The following is a 20,026-nucleotide window of genomic DNA, read 5'->3' as shown; positions in this document are numbered from 1 at the left end:
GTGTGGACGCCTCCATTTCCCAGCTGTTTAAAAATGCAAACGACAAACCCAAACCAGAACCCAGATCCAGAGAGGGGAAGCAGCTGGCCTGGAGTCACACAGCAAGGCCGCAGCGGCCAGGGAAGGCTGCTCCACAGCCCCCCCAGGAAGCTGTACGGCCCCTGTCCACTGTCCCCGTATCCAAGGGTGGCTGTCACCCGGCTGTGACCCCTCGGAGCCCTGGCCAGTCCAGTCCAGCCCACACGGGAGCGCTGGAACCCAATGAGCACCTGCTTGGTTTTCCGACCCAGTGCTGTCCAGCCGTCATCTTTCCTACCAGGCTTGCAAAAGAATCCATTTTCCTGATGAGAAAACTGAGGTCTGGAGACGCTCTGATCCCTGACACGTCTGAACCCGACTTCCAGAAAGCCCATGCGTGCTTCTCTCCGGGGAACTGGCGGGCCAGAGAAACGCCAGCGTTTCCTGCTGATGAATTCAAGGAGGCTCGGGAGACTTGGCCCGGAGTCCCGACCCGCGGCCGCTCCGCCGAGCCCTGGGCTTCAGCGCCCTCACCTGGCGGCCGCGCGCAGGGCTCGGCGGCCCGGGGCTCCGTGGACTCCGCGGCTCCGCGGGCTCGGGTCTGCGTCTCGCAGGGCGGCCGCCAGAGCCCGCCCGGGTCCCGCCCCACCTCGGCGAGGGCGGAGGGAGCCGCACCGGGGGGCAAAGGCGGGGAGCTGCTGCGGTGCCGCGCGGGCGCCAGGGGCTCGGCGGGAGGAGGAGCCAGCCGGCGGCCGCGCCTATAAAAGCGGCTGCCGCTCGGGCTGGAGGCCACGGAGCGCGCGCGCGGTGCGGTCGGCGGGAGCCGGGGTGAGCGCAGCCGCCGGCGAGCGGAGGTGACAGCGGCCGAGAGCCCGGAGCCCACGCGGCGGAGCGCGGCCGAGGCCAGAGCCCCGACTTCCAGTCCTCCGAGCACCACCCCGGCGTGCGTGCCCTCGCCCCTGGAGCCCGCGGCGCCGCGCGGCGGGCGCCCAGCTTTCTGCGCTCCGGGCCGGCCAGACGTGGCGCGGTCTCAGCCACCTAGCCTAAGGTAAGCGGGCTGCGGAGGGGAGGGAAGAACCGGGGTCCCGCGCCTTCCCCGGGGGACAGACGCGATGCGCCCTGAGCCCCCGAGGGGGCACCTGCGCTCTGTGGTCCCGTCTGTCCGTCTGGGTCTGCCGGTCGGTCCACACACGTCAGCTGATGGCCACACGCCCCCTGTCTCCGTGTCTGAGGGGTTTTTCGGAGCTCTTGCGATCCTTGACAAGCGGCAGGTGCCTAGGGGCGCGGGGTGGGGGCAGAGCCAGCAGGAGGCAACTCGCCGCTGTCCCCAAGTGGTTCCCTCTCTGGACTGCACGGGGAGCTTGCGCTTGGGATGCAATGGACCCCAAGGGCCAGCAGGGACCGGAGAGAGCCGGGCAGACCCGGAGCCGGCGATCCCCGCGCGCTCCTGGGCGTGCGCCCAGCAACAGGTCCTGCGGCCGCTGCTCCGCGCGCTCTGCGCTCCGGGTCGCCTCCGCCGCCCGCTGCCTCCCGGGACGCGAGGACTCGGGGCCGGGCGAGAGCAACTGCCTGGTGTTTAGACTGAGATCTCAAACCTGGCACGGCTGACGAGGGGACATCGGCTCCAGGAAGACTCTTATTAGGCCGAGGAGAAAGGCGGGGTCCCGGCAGGGCGCAGGCTCCCGCTGCGGCCAGGTCTCCAGGTCTCCAGCTCGCCGCCCCGGCAGCGAGGGCCAGTGACGTTCTGCAGTGGGTCCTGGAGATGCGAGCGCCCGTGGAAAGGAGCGCGGTGCGCCCGGGGTCCCGGCAGCAGAGGCGCAGCGGTTCCCGGAGGCTACCACACCACCGCCGTCCCAGGCGCGCCGCCAGCAGCCGCGTCTGAGGTCCGGAGTCCGGCTCCGAGCAGCCAGCGCTGCCCACAGGTGAGAACTCCCTTTTAAAACGAACCTTTTGATGTGAGAGCCAGTGCCTGGCTGCAGCCCCATCCCGGCGATGGCCCTTCCCGCGGTCTGGAGAGCGATCCAGGGCGCGCCCGAGGGCGGGGAGCCCGTGGCTCTGTGTGCCCAGGCGCGGCGCCACCATGGACAGCTCCCAGCCGCTTCCTCCTCTCGGGGTCTGTGGCCCTGGGTCTCCGCGAAGCCACTCGCTTTCCCCCCAGGTCCGGGGCGCTGGGCGCGTTGGAAGGAGCAAAGGGGTTGATGGCCCGTGGGGGCCATTGGCGTTCCGTTCCCGGATCACACGGAGCACCCAGGAGGCAGCAACTTGCAGGAGGCCGTGGCTGGTGACTGGGTGTTAGCTGAGCCTGCCGCTGGCTCTCGGGGACCGCTGGGGGCTTCCCTGTGGTCCCTGTGACCCCCACGGGAGCCTTCGGGGCGCTGTGAATGTGCTACCCCTGCACCTGCTTTCTGTGTAGGGCATGGAGTCGTGTGTTCCAATGTATGAAATCATGCAGTAAACAGGGTCTTTGCAGACTATGCTTAGTTGCACGGGTAATCGCGGGAAGTTGATGGAGAATGTGTTTAGATACCTTTGCAAACGCGCCTCTGCTGTTGTCCAATCCTCATTCTCTTCTTCAAAGCGCACACCAGTCTCCAAGCAGCTTCCAAATACTCGTGTCCAGCCAAGAACATGAGTTTTCAAGTTGGTTATTTGGAAACAGAGTAGGAAAACCTGTAGGGGTGGGCCGGCGCCGCGACTCACTAGGCTAATCCTCCGCCTTGCAGCGCCGGCACACCGGGTTCTAGTCCTGGTCGGGGCACCGGATTCTGTCCCGGTTGCCCCTCTTCCAGCCTAGCTCTCTGCTGTGGCCCGGGAGTGCAGTGGAGGATGGCCCAAGTGCTTGGGCCCTGCACCCTGCATGGGAGACCAGGAGAAGCACCCAGCTCCTGCCTTCGGATCGGCGCGGTGCGCCGGCCGCGGCGGCCATTGGAGGGTGAACCAGTGGTAAAGGAAGACCTTTCTCTCTCTCTCTCTCACTGTCCACTCTGCCTGTCAAAAAAAAAAAAAACCTGTAGGGGTTAATTTGTGCCCCCAGATTACAAAATAGTGTGTCTCCTTTTAGTTTACATGAAACCTGGAAGATTTGTCCATGACTGATGCAGGGTAAAAACAATTAAGTACTTTTTTTTTCTTTTTTGTTTGCTTGTTTGGAAGTGCATCTGTGACTTTGGGAAAGTCACCTAAATTCTTTGTGCTCTCTCTGCATCTATAAACTGGGGATGACTCAATTTACCCTGCAGGGCTCCTATAAGAATTCGTTGCACAGTAGAAAGCATTTGATCAAGTTTTGAGAATAGAGAAATGTCTTGAAATGGTATTGATTGTACCTGTGTTTCAAAGACAGCTTTGCGATTTTCTTGAGCTGTGTTCAGCCCTCTGCCCTGGCTTCTAACCTAGGAACTGTTTGACAGGGGGTCCCGTCTTCACCTCGCACATTCGAGAACTTGGTGACGGAAGTGATGAAAGTGCTGAAGTCGACACAGTGCTAAGAGAGTTCTTATTTAAAGATAAACGGAGGAATGCTTATGGGAGACAAGTTGGGCAGCTGTCTTTCTCCCCAGTCTGACTTGCAGGAAAAAATACCAGTAAGTCATTTTCAAGATCTGACCCCAGCCGTCAGTGCAGACCATCAGTTCTTCCTGATCCTTCTCCCACAAGTGTGCAGTGTCTGCTAAGGGGCTTTGCTGTCACTGGGGTGGGGCCGGGGGAGCACTCCGGGCACTGATGGTGTCCTCCAAGGTCCCGTTCCCGGGTTACTGCAGGATGGAGGGAGGCTTGGCTATCCTGCAGAGGGAGGCTTGGCTATCCGGCAGAGAGCCCGGTCCAGGTTCCTTCACATCTCAGTCTTGCGTGGGTGTGAGGCCCTCACCAAGATGCCTGCTCGCAAATGCACTTGGAGGTCTTTCACCAGCTCTTGGGAGTCCCGTCTGGTAGGAATCACTATTACGTACCTGACCCGTGTGGACGTCTGGATAATGGAGTCATAACGTTCTCAACCTTCCAGTTAGATTTTAAAATGTATGTTGAAAATTTCGGAGCTAGCTGGCTTGCTAGGTCCTATCTGCTGGCTCACTGCTCCCCCAAATGCCAGCAATGGCTCCTGGCTGGAACCGAAGCTGGGAGCTGGAAACTCAATGCTGGTCTCCCTCCCAGCTGCTTGAGCTGTGACTGCTGCCTCCCAGGTCTGCAGCACTAGGGAGGTGGAGTTGGGAGCAAAGCTGAGCATGGGACCCAGGCACTCCTATGGGCACCCCAGTGTGAGACCAGAGCCCACTCTCAGATTTCTTTTCCCCAAAAGTGTGTGAGTGAGTGTAGATGGACACATATGTGCAGGTTTGCATTCCTACCAGTTGCACATTCCTGGTGTTCCTAGATTTTTCCTTCTTTTCTCCCCTGAATAGATAAGAAGGGACCTGGGCTCCCTATGCCTGAAAGGACTGGCACTAAAGACACAGCCGGCAGAGACTGGAGCCCTTCTGTGACCTTCTACTGGGGACACGAAAAGAGCAAGCAGACAGAGGTCCTGGGCAGCCCTGCAGTCCTGGCTGTCTTCCGTGGGCTCCCATGAAGACTCCGGTTCCCAGCCCACCCATGGCTTTCCGGTAAGAACTCTGTTGAGCTACACAACCTTCTCGGGGTGCAGGGCCACCGAGGGGAAGAACTGTCAGAAGCAGGAGAAAGGAGATTGTCGTCAGTTCTGTCCATTGCAGCAATATTACGGGATAGACAGAGCCAATGGCCAGGTTGGCATTGAGTGAGAAAGGCCAGCCAGACGGCAGAGGTGAACCCCAGCTCTCCTTAGCACCTGCTGCTTCTAACCCCCTCCTGGGACCTTCTGTAGTATTGGAGGAGTGGCTGAAGATGGATTTGGAGTTATCTCAAAGGAGAAACGCAAGCATGCAGGTTGGGTTCCAACAGGGAGCGATGCTAGGATTGGGGACTGCCCACCAGATCCCCTCTCTGGGCTGTGCAGACGCTTTCCTATGGCTGTGCGGAGCCAGTGTCTCTTGCCTTTGAAGAGCGACTAGGAGAGGATCCCAGTTCTTGCTCCGCCGTGTCTGGTCAGGGTGGCAGAGGGACAGGCAGGGCTGATGTCTCAGTCCCCTGGTCTTTTTTGCTGTTTTGCCAGCAGGGCCTGTGCCTCCTTTCCCAAAAAAGAGAAGAACTGGGGAACTTTGCAGATTTGGGTAGGATGTTGACTACCATCACGACTTCAGGAATGTCTGTACTTTTTGGCTCCAGGGATTCCCTTCAGGGGACATCCTGGCCTCTCCTAGATTCTTTGTCTTCCTTCCACCCCGGTGTCAGCTTTGGATCTCGCTTCCTTCTTCAGAAGGGAGGCTGCCTGCAGAGGAAGTTCATCCTGTATGCATTTGCTGCCCGGTTCCCTCCATGCGCCCACCCAGAGGGAGCGCAGCTGCCACCCTGCCTGTTCTCTCCCAGGGGTGGTTTCTAGGCTTGGCTTGGCTCTGGGAAACCGAACCCATCCCTCCCTTCCCACCCTTGTTGATGAGTGAACCCCGAGGAGCTCAGACCAGCAGGCCATCCCCATGGCTCTCTCCAGCCCTGTGGTCCCTGCGTTGGGCAAGTCACTGAGATGTTATATCTTCTGCAAAGGCAACCAGCCACAGTGTTGGTTGAGATACAAGGAGACGACTTCAGAACATGTGTGGGGCAAGGGAATGAAAAGATTATTTTATTTTGATGCAACATTTTTTGAAAGCTGTGCAGCTTTTCACCTAGTACTTACTTAATTTCCATGAACTTTTTTTGCAACTTGGGTTTAGCGTGCTTTGAGCAGACACCTGCATTTCTTTCTCTTAGCTGTCAGGAGAAGAGCTTGGGCTCCAGGTGTTTTCTGTTACAGGGGAGGCACCTCTAAGAGGCTGGTATCCACCCAGACAGCTGCCTCTCCCGTTTCGTGATCTCCCATGGGGCAGGAGGGCTGCACGGTTTGGCTCTTGCTAGAGTGAGAGGCTCATGCTGGTGGCCTGAATCCTCCTGACTGTGAGGCATGGACCCAGCCTGCAGCGCTGAGGACGGGGCAGTGACCTTGGGGGACAGGACACAGGCATCCTGTGGGGTGACTTTGCTGGTCAGGAAAGATAGGAACCACTGGGGACCTAGGAACCTCTGATGGCCATCGCGTTCTGCACCCTCCCTGGGCCGATTGCCACAGGTGGGGCAGCTTCCCCGGCTTCAGCCATCCTCTGTGTCTTTGTAAAAGGAAGTGGTGAGGCCGGACCCTTGTTTCTTCAAGGTGAATATGCAAATGAGTCCCTGGGGTGGGAGGGTGGGGCCTGAGTGGCTATGCATCTCAAAATCCCCCAGGGATGGTCCATCCGCCTCCTTCCAGTCACGGGGCCCATGATTCTCTGTGACACTGACTCTTAACTCTTTCTTGGTGCAAACTCAGTCCTTGTCCTTTGTCCTGGTAGACGGAACCCAGCTGGCCTGTGCCCTCCTGAATGGCCTTGTATTGACCCTTCAAATTCTTGGGGATAATTATTGTCGCTCCTAAGCCCTCTTATCAACGAGACTAAATATCTTCAGCCCCTTTGAGTTCCCCCCTTCTCGCAGTCACCATAAATTTCCCAGAGATCCCTGGACCGAAGTACTTTTAAGTACAAGAGCATCGTGTAAATGGCCATTTGTCTTTGCCCGGCAGGGGCATTTGAGTGTAATTTTGGAGGTATTAAGAGATCACTTGGGGAATTTCGTCTAACTCTCCTTCCAGACTCCCAGAATGCGTGTTTACATTTAAACAACTTCCTTCACTCAAAGGATCACAACTTTTTTTTTTTTGGAACCTGAAAATGAAGTTTAAAGCTCAATTATCTTGTTCAACCCCTACCCCCCACCCGCCAGTGGCATTCCTGAGCGCATGAACCGCTCGTCACAAACATGAGATGCAGGCGTGCAGTTGTTCTGCGTCTCCACGGCCTTGACTGGGAGCGGTAACAAGCACAGTACAGGCTCCCCATCACCTTCCGTGTGGCAGGTCCCGAATTAGCTACCGGCGAGACACTAGCCGAGTCATGGAGGAAACGCAGTCTGCCCAGGGAGAGAGGGCACAGAAGCTTAGACGGGGCCCAGCGCCGTCACTTCCTGCAAGCGCTCAGGTGCACGGTGCTTCTGACCTGCCTCAGGTGTGTCAGCTCCCTTACCTGGCCAGACCTTGTGCTATCCCAGGCAGAAGAGAGGGTCCTTCAGAGCAACCAGGGTCTCTGAGGGCCTTTAGTCTCCGGGACCAGTGCTGTAAAAGTTAGTTTGCACATACGGTGAGTTTTTTCCCAGTGAAACCCTAATTAATCTAATTTATAAAGTGGATAAAAAGTGGCCACGGTGGAGCCAGAGGCTGGCTGTTGTCCTGAAGCCCCCTCAAGGGGTTCTGAGGAGCTACCTGGCTTCCTAGGACTTCAGTCTGGCCCTTTGTCCTGCCTCATTTCATTTGGTGGCTGGCAGTCCTGTTAATGGTGTTTTCTTAGTTTTATCGTAGCCTCGCTTGCTACAGCTTTTTGCTATTCTGATGCCTTGCTGCTGTTTAGGGTCAAGAGTTTTGAACAAAATACAACCAGAATTTATGACCCTGTGTGTGATCATCTAACAAATAGCAGAGGTGTAGACCCCGCAGTAGGAAAGGTGACATGGCAGGTGCTGGCCTGGAGATCCCAAGTGGTAGCTGAACCAGGAGGAGACAGCCTGAGCAGTGAGCTCATTGTCAGAATGGAATTTTTGGTTTCCAGCCTTGTTGATGTCGGGCTCAAGCCCCCAACCACCAGGATTCTTTGGGTTCTAGAAAAGCCGGAAAGGGGGGAACAGTGGTTTAACTGCAGGATGTAAAACTCGACCAGTTCTATGCAGGGGTCTGCTCCCCTCTGTGTGCTTGTGGAGGAGCCTGATTGGAATGCGAGGTGTTCGGGGCGGTGGAGTTGGAAACAAGGCGGCGGGCAGGGAGGGGAGCAGAAGGCTAAGGATGGACGAGCTCCCTGTGGGGCCCAGGGTGAGGGGAAGGCTCTAGCCCACAGCTGGGGCTTCTGCATGCCTCTTACAAAGCTCTTCTCAAGGAGGGAACTGATTCTGGGGTGGGACAGCACCCAAGCTTGGATGGAGCTGAAGGGTGGGTCCAGTGCTGAGAGAGGATCTGAAGGTCCTCCCCACCCCCGGGCCCTGCAGCCATGAGCAGGTGAATTGGTGAAGATGATGAAAGCAACGCTTGTGCAGTCCGGAGAGTTTAACAAACGCCTCCCCTTTGGATGAGCTCTGCTGGGCACAGGGGATGCCCCTTCAGGGAGGGGAGACCCCCTGGCAACTTTGGCTGGGCACCCGCTGTGTCCCTAGGCAGTGCTGGGGAAGGCTGGTGGGCTTGGGGGTAGCCATAAGCTTCACCCTTAAGGGCACCTGGCCTCCCACCCAGAGCCCTTTGTATCAGCCCACATGGCCTAAGCAGCGGGAGCACCCAGAACCGAGACCAACGCCCACGGCATGGCACTCTGCCTCTCCCTGCTGCCTGGGTCTTTGCCCAGGGCTAGACTTAGGGTGGCTCCTCAGTGGCCTGGCCTCTTACTGCAAGTGACTACAGACACTGACCCCTGGAACTGTCTGAGGCAGGGGTGGCAAACCATTTTTTTTCTGCCAAAGGCCATTGGGATATTTGTGACATCATTTGCAAGTAGACAAAATTCTCAGCTTATAAGTTAGCTTGCTGTACATGGACTGAGTTTTGAGCCCCACCTGCAATTGTCTTGGCAGGGCCAGGTCAATGATTTTGTGGCCTTCTATGGCCCAGAGCTGGACATTCCCCACCCTCTAGGGCTGCCTGGCAGAGAAGCTGAGCTGGTAGCATGGGTGCAGGGCTCCTTCCTGGGGTGTGCTACACTGTGGGCCTCCCCCTCTCCTCCTCCCGAGTGGAGGGAGCAGGGTTGTCTGCAAGGGGACATGAGAACATGTCCAAAGCTAGAGAGGTGGGACCCGTGGTGCCCTCGGGCTTCTGTCTGGCTCCTGGTCCATGGCTGCCCTGGCCTGCTTTCTCTAGAGGACTCTTGTCTGTGCCGTGTGGTGGGGCACCCATGAGGGTCATCAAAAAGTTCATAGAAAGATGGAAGTATAAGATAGGTTTACCTTGGTGCAAAAAAGAACGTTGAAATCCACACTTAAGATTTATTTATTTATTTGAAAGGCAGAGTCTCTCTCTCTCTCTCTCTCTCTCTCTCTCTCTTCCTCTCTCTCTCTCTCTCTCTAACACACACACACACACACATCTTCCATTCTCTGGTTCACTCCCCCAAATGGCTCCAACAGCCAGATCTGAGCCAGGCCAAAGCCTGGAGCCCAGAACTCCATCCTGGTGTCCTACATTGGCTGTAGGGACTCAAGGATTTGGGGGCCACTTTCTGCTACCTACACAGGCACATTAGCAAGGAGCTGGACCAGGAGTGGAGCAGCCAGAACTCAAGCTGCCACTCTGATTTGGGATGTGGGCGTCACAAGTTGTGGCTTCAACTGATGTTGCACGATGCCAGCCCCTCCATGGGCATTTTGGAGACCCCTCATTGGCATGGAATTCAAAAGGTTCTTGCACCCAAACCAACCCGTCTTGTGATTCCATTTTCCATGAAGCCTCCTATTCCGTGCTGAGATTCTGAGCGTGCTGGCGGCTGGGTCCCGTTCTCCTTCCCATAAAGAACAGTAGAGATGGGCCCCAAAAGCAGTGCAGGTTGGGGGGAAACAGTCATATATGTATTTTCAAGTAACCCGTGGCTCATGACACGCCGAAGGAATTCACTCTTGTGCTTATTTTCCAAGGCTTGTGTTCAGGAAAACCTCAAACACAGAGACTAAGTACTTTTCCTTTCCTTCCCTTTAAAAACCGTGTTTGTTTTCAGAGGAATTTAATCCATATGTTTCAGATCCATTTCCATGTTACTCAGCAAAAGGTTGTTTTTCCCCAACATTGCTAAGCAGTGAGTGAGTTCACGCCTTTCCCTCCGCCTCCAACGGCTGCTCACAGCTGAGCCGCAGGCTCGGGGCCCAGTGGCTCTGCAGCCTCTTATTAGATACAAGGAAATGTAGAGGCTGCAGGCAAAGGAAAAATCAGCCGTGCTGACCTTGTCTTTATGTAGAATTTTAAAAAATTTATTTTAGATAGAGACACAGATACAAATAGATGATAGATGGCTAGATGGAGTTGTATGTGCTGACTCACTCCCCAGATGCCTACAACAGCCAGGGGACTGAAGCCAGGAACTCAATCTGGGTTTTCTACATCAGTGGCAGGAATCCAACCACTGCTGCCTCCCGGGGGCTGCAGTAGCAGGCAGCTGGAGTAGGGAGCCGGAGCCGGCACTGGGTGGCAGGTGGGCGTCCTAGCCAGGGACTTCGCTGCTAGGCCAGATGCTCACCTCTATGTTGAATTCGGATAACTGGCTCATTGTGGACTTTCCTGCATGGAGTTTGATCTTTGAAAATGTTGCATTAGAATATTCTCTGTAGTGTTGAGTGGGTACTTTTTTAAAATTTATTTGTTTGACAGATAGAGTTAGACAGTGAGAGAGAGAGAGACAGAAAGAAAGGTCTTCCTTCTGTTGGTTCACCCCCCAAATGGCCGCCACACCAATCCGAAGCCAGGAGCCAGGTGCTTCTTCCTGGTCTCCCATGTGGGTGCAGGGGCCCAAGCACTTGGGCCATCCTCCACTGCCCTCCCGGGCCACAGCAGAGAGCTGGACTGGAAGAGGAGCAGCCGGGACTAGAACCCAGTGCCCATATGGGATGCAGGTGCCACAGGCGGAGGATTAAACAAGTGAGCCATGGTGCCGGCCCCGAGTGGGTTCTTTGAAGTCCTTTCAATTTTGCTCCCAAGGTGAGAGCCTTACCTGTCCCACCCTCATCCCACCCGAGGTTAACACCTCCTCCAGGGCTCATTCTGGCTGGAAGGTCAGGGTCCTTGTCTTTGGAGTCTGCCTGGCCTTGTAGGCAGAGATCCGATGGGGTACACAGTGTTTTGGGGGTGTGCAGGCACCCCTAATTTCTGCTGATTTGCATTTGGGGTGTGAGACTATTTGGGGCAGTGGTGAAGAGAGAAGCATGAATCCCCTCCAGACTTGTCATCTGGGGTCGCCCTCTCCCCTCTGCCCTGCTTGCCGAGGGAGGGAGTTGTGGTGCCTCACGCTGGGGGGTTTTGCAGATCCTGCTGGCCAATGCATCAAGGTGTCTGACCTCTGAAGACACCGAGCTCACCAGATTTCTCAGTTCAGGCCCTGGTAATGAAAGAGAAGGCAGTGGTGGGCTTCGGGCTCTGGGAGTCAGTGGCGTCTCTTTGGTTCGCGTCTCTGAAGAGACTTGGAGATGCCTCCGACCACATAATTGTGGGTTGTGTAGCTGCATGACTCTTCCAGGTGGCTGAGACAGCCTAAATCTGTTTTACATTTTAAAATTAGTGGGTCATCTCGTTACAGAGGGTAACACATACACACTCTGGAATTTTCTGAGAATGACCCTGTAGTGAATTCATTTTTCCTTCAACCAGCCCCATATACAGTTACTTTGGATAAGAAGGTATTTCTGACATACAAAAAAAAATATGATGCTTTGATTTGAATCTGGCTGCATAAGCAAGAACTTGAGCTTGTGCTGTGCTGGGGCTGTGTGGGGACCTGGCTATCTAGGTCAAGAGCACAGAGCAGGGAGGGGAAGTACAACTTGAATGGTTGGCATGTCCAGTCCCTACAGGGCCCTTTTGTGGCCATTCTGCGGATCATGGAGCAGGAGGCTGTGGCTTCACTCGGTGTGGAGACAGCGTGCGTCTCTCTCACTTCCCAGGACAACAGAGAGCCCTTGGCTTCATCCGGGGCCAGGACCCCTACGTGGCTCAGAGGCAGAGGCTATTTCGTGTTCCAAAGGGCTGGACGTGGTAGGTTCTGAAATCTTTATTACATATACAAATGAATGAGCCCCAGCACTCCAAGTGGGTACGTTTCTCCATGGAGGAAATGCGAGGGTACCTCCTGCATATGTGCTCAGAGAACAGCACGAAACCTCAGCCTGCTGGTCGGCTTCCAAGAGGTCTGTGATCCTGTAGCCCAAGGCTGGTCCCATCATCATCATTATTATTATTAATATCTAATTGTATTAAGCACTTACCAGATGCAGACTCATGCAAAGAACTTTACCGGCATTGCCTCGTGTTATCTTCCTGACAACACTGAGCGAGGCACAGTGGATTCACAGAGAGATGCGATGCGACCCAAATGCACTCACTGTTGACTTGTGGATTCTCGGTAGACACCTGCGATTAGCGATGACTCTGTTGACCGCCCCCACCCCTAATGGAGAAGCTCACCGTTTACTTGAGAAGATAGGCAGACAGACAGACAGACGGTCAACTGCCTCCAGTCCGTGCAGTGTGCGCAAGCAACACCCCCTTCTACAGAGGGAGTGAGCGACCCTGCCGGGGAGGGAGCCGGGTGTCATGGAGGAAGTGAGATTTGGTCAGGCCTCAAGAGAAGGACAACTGGCAGGACCAAGAAGAGAGGGCTGGGAAGGAGGGCAGAGCCTGAGCCAAGTGCAGAACATCTAGAAAATGGATATCTGGGGACGTGCTAGGAGATTCCTGGAACACCAGGGTGGGGCTGGTGGGGATGGATGGCCCTCGGGTGGAGCCAGGGCCTCTGCATTTTAACCTGTGTGGCTCCGGCAGGGGCCGTATGTGAGCAGAACCAGGCTGGCGGCTCCTGGGGGCAGGTGGCTGCCGCTGGGCTTGTGTCCCTCCCTCTCAGTGGGTGCGGTCAGCAGCAAGTGCATTGTAGAAGTGCAGCTCTCATTCCAACAACTGCTGGGGGAATAAGGGAACCCACACTGCCTGGAGTGGATAATTTTAAATATTTATTTAATTTACGTTCCTCTACTTGAAAGGCCGAGAGAGAGAGAGAGACAGAGAGAATCTCCCATCTGCTGGCTCACTCCCCCAAATGCCTGCAACAACCAGAGCTGGGTCAGGAACCTGGCCAGGAGCCTGGAACTCCACTCAGGTCTCTCACATGGGTGGCAGCAGCCCACATCCTTGAGCCATCATCTTGCCTCCTAGCAAGCATTAGCAGGGAGCTGGCTTGGAAAGGCAGAGTAACCTGAACTCAAACCAGTCACTCTGGTATAGGATGTGAGCATCCAAGTGGTGACTTAACCCACTTGGCCACACAGTGTCCACTTCTGAAGTGAGTTATTGGTACCAGGGCAGTCAGGTGCAGTGGTCAACAGGAAGAACACTAAATTGGAAGCTTCCAGATCCTGTGGCCTGGGCACTGCCCACAGGAGCTCCGTCCTCTTGGTAGGTAGAGCTCTGAACCCCGCAGGAGGTTTCTGGGCCCCAGAAGCCCATCAGGAGGAAGAAGCATCTCTGTGTCCTATACCCAGTCTCGGGGCTGGGGTCAGGGGCCCCTGAGCTCACTGTTTTGTAAACTGGCTCTCCCTAAATTTGTGAGCAATAATCCTGTCTCGTTTGGCCAACCTACAGCAGGTACAGAGGAGAGTAGGGGGAAGGGACAGAATGTGAGACTCACCGCGGGAAAGGAGGGAGCAGGCACCATGAAGGGTGCAGGCTCTGGTCTGAGCTTAGCAAAGCTTCCCTGGGATGGGGGGAGGGGCTCTCCCTGAATGCCGACTGTCCTGCCGAGGCCCTGGGGTGACCTCCGTGGCCTTCGTCTCTTCCCTGCAATTAGGCAATCAGGTGATTCCAGCAAACCAAAACCACCCACAAATGACCTCTTAGTGTCTCCCTCTGCCTGCCTGATTGTATTTGGTCATAAGGCGAATCCAAGGGTGCCCAGCGTATCACCCAGTGGAAACACATGAAGTCCCGATCGCCAGTGTCGCAAGGTGGTTCTAGCAAGGGGACAAACGGAGGGGAACAGGAAGTGTTTCAGGATGGGCTCTGCCGGGTTTTGGTGAGTGCCAGCAAAGATGTTCTCCATACTCCTTCCCCGGCAGCTTGGAGGCTCTGTAGCTTGTGTTTTCTGTGGGCTCTGGGCTGTTAGCCCCAGTGTTAAGGAACCGGGCAGGCAGCTCTGGAGCTCAGCACCCCTGGTTATGTCTGCCCCCTCCAGGGTGTGGCTTCTCTGTGTCACCATCACTTAGCCATCCCCTGAAATGGATACTTGGCTGACTTCTTAGAGCTGTGAGCTGGTCTGCGCTAGCTACACAAAATGCCTTCTCTGTTCCACCCGTCAGCAGGCAGGGTTGGAGTGGCAGGCACCAGACACAGATGTGGCACTGTGGTGACTTCTTGGGGGAGGTTTCCACCTTTCAGCCTTTGTCAAATAGTGGGCAGTAGCTGATCCTAGGGATACCATGTGAACGGCCCTATGAGACAGGTCCCATGAAGAGGGGGCCCCTTGGTGGGGGGTGTGCTGAGCTCACGCCTCTGTGAGCTCAGGAACAGGTCCACCTGTGTACCTCCCTCAAGGCCACACAGCTAACAAATGGCATGGCTGGGCTTCCAGGTCCAGCCTCTCACTCTAACCAGAATCTTTTTTTCTTTCAACGGCCATGTGGATTTTCAGAACATCATTTGCAGGCTCTACAAAATTATCAGATTAAAACTTAGCCTGCTGCAGACTCACCGAATTCCAAGTATTGCCTGTGGTTGCCTTGACCAAACAATTTTGCAGGCTTTATACAGGCTGCACACTCCCCATTCCTGCTCTAGAACCTTGAGCCACAGTGCTGAACCTCAGGGCTGTAGTAGGAAGTAGAACAGAGAATGAGTTGGATTTCTTTCTTTCTTCTTTCTTTCTTTCTTTCTTTCTTTCTTTCTTTCTTTCTTTCTTTCTTTCTTTCTTTCTTTCTTTCCTTTCTTTCTTTCTTTCTTTCTTTCTTTCTTTCAACAAAAAATACAGTTGAAAACGTGCAGAAAACAAATAGGCTGCAGTCTGTAGGCTTTGGCTCAGTGCTATGCTGAGTGGGCAAGTGTGTGAGCTGTGGTTTTGGAGAGCTGTGTGGGCAGCAGCAGGTGCATCTGGAGTCTGAAGGGGACACACTCCTGGCCCAGCGCGGCTGTGTGACCTGGCCTCACTGTCACTCAGAAGCCTGTCCCTCCTCTGCTCTCTGCAACCGGGAGACACTGGGAGGCAGGAAACTGGTTGGGGGGTCCTGGGCTGACGTAGCCACAGTTTCTCATCCACCTGTGTCGTGGATAACTATGCATACTATCGACAGCCATCGTGAGGCTTCTACAGAGGGTGTTTGTCTCTTACCCGAAGTGGCAGGCAGCCGTTACCAGGGAGCTGTGGAAGCCTGGATGGCCCAGCTGGTTGGATTTCCCACAAGATCAGAACTGGTCCTCGCTGGCTGTGGTTCTGAAGACTAAGCATTTGCCAAGTTGTGTTTCTCAGGAGCACGACTCTCTCGGGCACTTCCTGTTTGGGGCAGAGTGGGTTCAGCGAAGTTGGCTTCAGGATGTGCCATGAACGTCCAGGAAGGGCAGTGCAGTTCACAGCACGTGGCCAAACACACTTGTCTCTGCAACTCCCTTCTGCTTGGACAGAGGCCCTTGTGAGGCCTGTGTGCTGTGGGACCTACGGTAGGAAAACTCGAGGCTAAACATTGATTACTGGAATAGAACGGCAAACAAAGGCCACGTGTAGTTGGTCATCCCTGCCTCTTAATGGGTGTTAATGGCAGTTTTATGAATGCTTGTTACCCATGAGCTTGTGCAGAATCCTCTTCTCAAGTTAGTTTTATCATCTTTACATTTGACTTTTGGCTGAAAGGTTGCCAAGCGCATTCCTGGCTTGGGGATTTGCACAGTGGACAACCTGCAGTCACAGTCTCTTGGGTGCTTTGTTTTGCTTTTCTGCTGTGACTTTGCTCTGGCTTGGCCACAGAAGCCAAGAAGCCCTGCCTGGCTCCAGAGGGGGCTGCGGCTTGTTGTTTCAAACATTCCTCATCCGAAACTTCTCTCTCTTAGCATCTCACTCGCAATAAGAGGAAGGTTGAAGATTCGTAGCACGTGTTGAGAATCCCCAATCTGAAACCCAGGGTCCGAAATGTTCCAGTCTTAGCCCTTCGGAACGGCGATGGGACACATGGAAAGTTTCGGATTTTTGGAGCATTTTAGATGTTAGGATTTGGGATTCTCAATCTCCCAAAATCTGAAGCCCTGTGGTCCCAAGTATTTCAGATAGGGACACTTACCCCACGGCCCCGTCCGTGTGACTACCTCTTGAACCAAAATGTTGTCTTTTGCTTGCTTGTCTTCTGCACTCATTTGCTCACTCCCTGAGCAACTTGGTGAAGTCGGCTCGTATTCTAGAAGCTGTGGGAGGCTCTGGAGGAAACAGCAGTGGAAAAAATGGCTTCACAGAGATCCCAGTGTGGAGCCACCCCATCCAACAGATGTCCCATGGGAGCCACTGCTGGAGCTCTGAGATTTAGAGCAGCCCTATTAAAACAAAGTACAAGGAAGTGAGTGAAGTGAATTTTAATAATGCATTTGATTTTAACCTAATCCATCAAAAATATTGTCACACCAACAGGCAGTGCATATAAAAGGTGTGGGAGGATCTATCTTTGTTTTCATACCAAGTCTTCTGGATTGGTGTGTGTCTCTCATGTACCACACATTGCAGTTCAGAGTAGCCACATGCCCAGGGCTTAGGAGCCACTGGTGGCTCATGTCACCCGTGGGCAGCACAGCTCTAGAGAGGAGGACATTGACCCACATGCATATGGAATTTTTTTTATTTTAAGATTTGTTTATTTATTTGAAAGACAGAGTTACAGAGAGAGGTAGAGACAGAGAGAGAGGTCTTCCATCCGCTGGTTCACTCCCTAGATAGCCGCGATGGTTGGAGCTGCGCTGATCTGAAGCCAGGAGCCAGGAGCTTCTTCCAGGTCTCCCATGCGGGTGCAGGGGCCCAAGGACTTGGGCCATCTTCTGCTGCTTTCCCAGGCCATAGCAGAGAGCTGGATCAGAAGAGGAGCAGCCAGGACTAGAACCGGCACCTATATGGGATGCCGGCACTTCAGGCCAGGGCTTTAACCCGCTGCGCCACAGCGCCGACCCCCCATGTATGGAATTTCAAACTCTGTTGGTGACGTGAAGCAAAGTAACAAGGAGAGAAAGGCACGAGGGCATCTGGGCTGGTTGCAGGTAGAGGTGAGAGTCGGGGGAAGGAAAGCCTCCTTCAGCAAGCGACAGTCAGGCAGAGCCTAGAGAGAGAGAGTAAGGAGGAGGGGGGAAGAACCTTCCAGGCAGTGAGGGTGTGGAGAGGCCCGAGGGGCTGGGCTGCTGGGAGCAGGCCGGGCAGCCAGAGGCAAGGCAAGGCTGCAGTGCAAGGCAGGGGTGAGGTGGGCAGAGCTGAGCCCGGGCAGCATGGGTCAGCGGCATTCAAGGCCGTGAACTTCACCTGAGAGCAGTGGGAGGTGGTGATGTGGTTTTAAGCAGGGGAGCTATGTTTCCTGATATTTTGTTCCCTAAGGATCTCTGTGGCCTCTCTTAGAAGCCACCAGAGGGTGGTGACAGAGAGGGTAGTGGCGAGGTGAGCCAGCCTGGGCAGAGCAGGCTACGGTGCTGGGCCACAGGGTCCATCATAGAGGTGGTAGCAGTGACGAAGGAGAAGGGGGTGTGTGGATGGACCTGGCAGTGTTTGGGAGACACCGGTGGACAGAGCTGCATGGCGGCTTGAACACAGGGCGGGTGTGTGGATGGACCCGGTGGTGTTTGGGAGACACCAGTGGACAGAGCTTCATGGCGGCTTGAACACAGGGTGAGGGAGACAGGGATGTACAGGTGTCTTGGGTTTCAAGACTGATCAGGACCCAGGCACGACCAAGCCAGAAGTCTCTCATCTCTTCCACATTGGCTATGCATTGCTCTTTGAAAACCAATCACTCTGCAATGCTACACAATGTGTGGTTACTACCGCTCGCTGGGCTAAAATTCAAAATTGCTTGTGATCCACTGTGCTATGTGTTGCTGCAATGATAACGCAGGAAGTGTGTGCCAGAAATATTTCCATAGAGACTTTTTTTTTTTCCACTAACAAACGGTAGATGCGGTGTTTACACAGGACTTAGCGAGGATTTTTAAGCCGAGATCTGGATTAACGTCCCTCTGTGGCTGACACGCAGGGCTGTGGAGTGCTTTGTAAATGGATAGGACTGTGGTGAAACCCAGCACCACTAATGTGCGCTCGCCCCGGGTCCATTTTTCATCCCGGGGAGCCCTGATGGAGCGCCTGAAACCCAAGATGTCCTGGAAGGAGGCTGCCAGGAAATGAATGAGCAGACCAAAGGCATCCTGCCTAAAACGCTCTTATCGCAGGACGCCGGCGGCAAGGCTCTGGGTCCCACTTAGGTGCTCGCTAAGCCACCAATGCATTCATCCATCTGACTTGTTTACCGAAACAAAGATAATAGGGCCTTGAAAGCCCTGGGTCTCTGCCAGGTAAATCAATAAAACCATGAGATATTGCAGTGCCTTAGACCACTGGTTCAGCAAACATTTATTAACCAGTCTCTCTACACCTGACATGGAGTCGCTAATGCTTCCACCTTACAGTCTGGGATTGCAGCCGTGTGACCCAAGGCGAGCGATCTGGTCCATGCTCATTTAAGGCACAGGGTAGCAGAACAGTGGGAGGCTGTGCTACTGCTGGGGGAATGAATCCTTGATGTGAACCTCCCGGAGTACAGTGACACAGAATCCAGTATAGCATGTGCCGGTTGATCAGAGAAGGGCCAAGGGAGATCAGGAAAGCTGGGACGTTCCAGGAGCTGCGAGCAGAGAGAAAGCCCGCAGCTCAGTGGTCCTTCATCGCTGCAGAAGACGGCTTCACAGCTGGTCGCGATACCAGACTGTCGCCCCGGTGTTACCTCCCTGCCTGGAGAAGAAGTGTCTGTTCATTCATTCATGCATTCAGTGGGGGTGCCCTCTGGGTGCTGACCTCAACAGCCGGGGTCTAGAGCGTTCAGAAAAAAAAAAAAGAGCAATCACCAGGAACGGGGATGGTCAAGAGAAGCTTATGATTCTTTTTGTAAAAAAAGAATCACAGGCTGCAGGTGTACAGGCCATCTTCTGCTGCCTTCCCAGGCGCATGAGCAGGGACCTGGATCAGAAGCCCAGCAGCTAGGATTCAAACTCGTGCCCAGGTGGGATGCTGGCCCTGTGCATGGCTGCTTACCTGTGGCACCACGATGCTAGACCCCTTTTATGTTTTTTTAATCATCATTTTAATTGCTGTAAGAGGAATCAAAGTCCTTTCTAAAGTTTTACTCCTGTACAGGAAAAATGGCCACTTGGGGTTTGTCATTTCTCCATTTTCGTTGCTTTGCATGAAAAAGACTCCTGGAAGGGGAATTAAGTGGATATGGACACATAATCTCCAAAGGTTTATTCAAATTAACAGTCACCAACTGCATATATCAGTGCTGTTTTCAACATTTACTACTTGTTTTATTGAAGCCTTAAAATTATTTAATAGGTGAAAGATCACAACTGATAATGTAAATTTTTATATATTTGTTTTTATTTATTTATTTGAGAGGAAGAGATACAGAGAGAGAGGGAGGGAGAGAGAGGCGGGGTGGGGAGAGACAAAGAGAGAGGAAGGGAGAGACAGAGAGAGAGAGAGAGAGGTCTTCCATCTGCTTGTTCACTTCCCAAATGGCTGCAACAGTTGGGTTTGAGCCAGGAGCCTCTTCCAGGTCTCCCAGGTGGGTGGCAGGGATCCAAGTACTTGGGCCATCTACCACTGCTTTCCCAGGCACATTAGCAGGGAGCTGGATTGGAAGTGGAGCAGCTGAGTCTTAGACCAGTGCTCAAAGGGGAGGCCAGTGTCTCGGGCGGCAGCTCACCCAGCTGTCCCAGGACGCCAGCCCTGAGTTTATATTTCTTGACCGACTATTGGCAATGTTGAGCATGCTGTGTTTGCTGCGTAGTTACTTCTGTTTCTCTGTGGAATTGTCTGTCCATGCCACATTCAAATTCTCAGCTCCTTAACACTGTGCCTGCTCT

At 54.3% G+C, this 20,026-nt stretch overlaps 1 protein-coding gene across 1 annotated transcript in view; it reads left to right on the top strand.

The window, feature by feature from the left end:
• The first annotated feature begins 982 nt into the window (after positions 1 to 982).
• Positions 983 to 20,026, top strand: part of CEMIP (cell migration inducing hyaluronidase 1) — a 148,819-nt gene continuing 129,775 nt past the window's right edge. Inside the window, exon 1 of the mRNA XM_062206342.1 lies at positions 983 to 1,066. The gene's annotated coding sequence lies outside the window, so the exon portion shown is untranslated. The remainder of the gene's footprint in view (positions 1,067 to 20,026) is intronic.

The sequence above is a fragment of the Lepus europaeus genome, chromosome 11 (assembly GCF_033115175.1).
Source record: "Lepus europaeus isolate LE1 chromosome 11, mLepTim1.pri, whole genome shotgun sequence".
NCBI lineage: Eukaryota > Metazoa > Chordata > Mammalia > Lagomorpha > Leporidae > Lepus > Lepus europaeus.
Note: the sequence above shows the minus strand (reverse complement) of the source record. Positions and strands in the feature narration are given on the sequence as shown.